The 3929-nt window shown below is 34.0% G+C and overlaps 1 non-coding gene across 1 annotated transcript; it reads left to right on the top strand.

Moving 5' to 3' along the window:
- The first annotated feature begins 1647 nt into the window (after positions 1-1647).
- On the top strand, positions 1648-1754 carry LOC122098645. The gene has a single exon (XR_006145763.1). It is a non-coding gene; the product is annotated as a U6 spliceosomal RNA (small nuclear RNA).
- The last annotated feature ends 2175 nt before the right edge of the window (positions 1755-3929 follow it).

The following is a 3929-nucleotide window of genomic DNA, read 5'->3' as shown; positions in this document are numbered from 1 at the left end:
CAAAGTAACAAGCCTGTGGTCCTAAAACCAATACCTTACTTATACTGAGTGACAAATACAACTTCAAATACGTACAGAATTTTTCCTTGTATCTTTTTAATATATATTTTATTATAAATACTGTACAGAGTGGTTACAGTTACATAAGTAAGGTAATGAATACATTTCTTATTGAGCATTGTTACCCCCTCCTTTGTTTTTCCCCTACCATCCCTTTCCTTCACACCTCCCCACCTCCCCCCTTCACCCATCCTCTGATAGAGTGTCTTGTACATCTCATTGTTACAATGGGTTAACCAGTATCCTTTCCTTATATCTTAAATGAACATATGCTGGCTTGATTTTTGCTGATTCTACTTGTGTAGACACATCTAAAATCAGTGACCAAGTCCAAGAGCACATAAATGAAATGCCATAATTTTTTTGTCAGTTGGTATAATTGTGTTCTACACATTTATTGACAGGTTACAATTTATTTTCAAACTTTAAAACATTAAAAATACTTTCGTTTTTTCTTATTTTCTTGGCCAGGAAATCAGCAAGACCTCAGTCAGCATTTCTCATATAGAATTATCACATGGGTTAGTTAACTGTTTATGTAGAGTCCAGTTTTCTGAGTCCAGTTTTCTAACTCATTTGCCTAGGAATTCATGCTGGCTGTTGGAAAAAGAGCTCAAGTAAAGATGCCATTTAAAGCCTTATAACTTTACTCTTTACCAGGGTATTGTCCTGCTACTTTGGTTGTTGAACGTGTCTACAAGAATTTGCATTCCATGAGGAGCAGGGAGACACCATATGACTTATACTTACTGAGATTTCCAAGTGACTTGCTATCACTTGCACTGCATTTTGTAAGTCAAAGCTCTCTAAAAATACCAGTTTTAAGAGATAAGAGGACTGGTAAAAGAACTCTTAGAGACAAATACATCTTCAACTTATATTGTTCCAAGTATTCCATTTAAGGCATATTCAACAACTGGTGAAACTTGTGTTGGCTGTAATTATGTGTCTTTGTCCATGTGTGCACATATACATGTGTATATGTATGTTTGTGAATAGTAATATACATGTGTACATTATGGCTTATATCATCATTTACTCCTTGCTAACAAATTAGTAAGGAATCCCTAAAGATTTAACAGAAACTGTGTAGTTAAAGTCTTAACTCTTCAATCTGCTTCTTTACACAAAGACTTTGCAAATTCTCATTAATAAAGTTTCCATAAACTCTGAAATGTACATACTTAGTATTTAATGTCTGCTACCATAAATCTTAAATACTTTATAGAAAAGTTTTATACCTGCCTAACAGTCCTATTTTTGGCATATATAAGTAAAATCCCCAAATTAACCATATTTAAAACATTAAAACATTTAAAAAACCTTAACACTTGCTGCAATGTTCATTTTGACAGGTGCCTTGTATAGAATAATTGAATTCCTCCTCCTACACATCTCTTGAACTACAAATATCTGGAATTATTTTGTTTTTGGCATGTCTATCTTGATTTTATTCTTAAAGGTGTGCTTATGTAAGACATACATGATTCTAAAATTTCACAACAATTCTTTTGAACTTACTTTTTATTGAATTGTCTAGTTTAATAAAATGACTAAAAATTATACTTTATATATAAAAAATGTTCTGTGTTCAATTTAGCATCACATACTCTAACATTGGAACGATACAGAGAAGATTAGCATGCCCCCTGCGCAAGGATGACATGGAAATTTGTGAAGCGTTCCACATTTTTACAACAACAGATGCTGAAAGGTATGTGGCCACAAGGGAACCGTTCTGCATTCTTGGTGGGAGTGTAAACTTGTTCATCTACTTTGGAAAGCAGTATGCAGGTTCCTCAAAAGATTCCACATAAAATTCCCCTATGACACAGTAATCCCACTTTTGGGGATTTACCCAAATGATCATAAACAAGATCATACTAAAACTACCAGCACAACTATGGTTATTGCAACATTATTTACGATAGCTAAGATATGGGACCAACCCAGATGCCCCCATTAGATGAATGGATCAAGAAAATGTGGTATATATACACAATGGAATTCTATGCCTCCATCAGAAAAAATGACATCGCCCAATTTGTTAGGAAATGGAAAGACTTGGAAAAAAATTTATTGAATGATGTAAACCAAGTCCAAAGAAACCTAAGTCCCATGATTTCCCTTATTTTCAATAATGAATATATGTCTGGGATAAGCAGAAAAGTTCAAAAGATATGTGCATATACTCAGATAAGATGATGTTAAAGAAATTGAACCCCAAGTAGGGATACAAGTGTTTTTTTGTTTCTTGCTATTGTTTCTAATGTACTTATAATGTGCAATGTCATTTTTTTGTTTTTTTGTATGTTTCTCCCCACGCTATAACCCCTGTTTTCTCTGAATTTGAAGTTGGTGCACTTACATCTTGTATGTATGCTTCTCTAATTTGGGGAGGGGAAGGGAAAATATACTCCAATAGGGATACAAGTTGACCCATTGTAACAATGAGATGCACAAGACACTATGTTGAAAAATGAACTTTACAATTTAGGCAGAGGCAGGAAAGGGGAGGGGAGTGTACTTGTGGAGGTGGGAGGGAAGGGATGGTAGGGGAAATATAAAGGAGGAGGTAACAATGCTTGTTAGGAAATGTACTAGTTTCCTTGTTCATGTAAATGTGACCCCTCTACAGTATTATTACAATAAAAAACATATAAAAATTTTTGAGATGGAAAAGTTTATTTCCTCTATTTTACCCATATAATATTGTTAACAAAGAAATTAATGCAGAACACTGATATGAAGGTAATTTGAATAAATGTGTGTGTGTGTGTGAGTGCAGCAGCCCGAAAGCAAACACGCACGTGCATGCAAACATGCCATGCATGTATATTGGCGTGCTCAGAGTTTAAAAGCAGGGCTTTAAAGTCTTGCTAGACCTTTCCTATCTAGATTGGTGAGCTACTCTATAAGCTACATCTCAATTCCTGGCTCTTTGCTAGTTCATTAAACATTTTGAAAAATAATTTCATGAAGTTTTTTTTTTTTTTTTTGGCCCTGATTGGCTCCCAAGTGTTATCCACAGATCTGAGTCTCCTGAGCAAATATTCAGAGTAGATAAGTGTGACCAGCCAGCACAAATCTTTTAGAATAATTTTAAAAATAAAAGAAAATTTACTTCATGGGGCCTGTTTTATCATCTCCTAATTTGAAAGCCTTTTGGAGTAAGTATATGTCAATTTAATTCATTTAGGGACTGTTAAAAGATAGTAAGGAATTATGTTTAAAAGTTTTAGTACTTTTTGAAAAAGAAACTGGAACTGTGGAACAGACGAAATTTGGCTGTCTTCGGCCCTCAATTTGTAAGCTCAGCTCTGTGCATGATAACCCAATGTCACGAAAACAGTCTGTGTTGAAGACAAAATGTGACAGTAAACAATCACCATGGGCAATATTTGCTATGCTATTATTTCTTGGACAATATGAATATTGAATTGAGAATGTAAGAGAATGGAGAGATTTTACCCACCTTTTTGGTATTGCTGAAAGACTTTTGGAAACTTTGACTCATTTCCTTCCTCACTGTGTGTGTCTTTGGGCCATACGCTTACTGTCTTTAACTACAAAGGAGGAGGCTGCAATGCTTGGTAAGAAATGTATGCATTATCCTGCCCATGTAATTGTAACCCCTCTGTACAGTATGTTCACAAATAAAATAAAATTAAAATTAAAAAAATTAAAAAATAAAAAAACTACAATTTTTCTCAACACTACAATGGTAATAACATTAGCATTATAGCAGATGTTATCTTAAGAATTAACAGAATAAAACTTCTGAAACCCTTAACATAAACCTATGAATGAACTTTGCGTTTAGCCAGCATTCTTTTTTAAATACCAAATAGAATGTGATAATTAATACA

Source organism: Dipodomys spectabilis, unplaced genomic scaffold (genome assembly GCF_019054845.1).
Source record: "Dipodomys spectabilis isolate Male_0828 unplaced genomic scaffold, ASM1905484v1 ptg000483l, whole genome shotgun sequence".
NCBI lineage: Eukaryota > Metazoa > Chordata > Mammalia > Rodentia > Heteromyidae > Dipodomys > Dipodomys spectabilis.
This window is presented reverse-complemented; position numbering and strand designations above follow the sequence as displayed.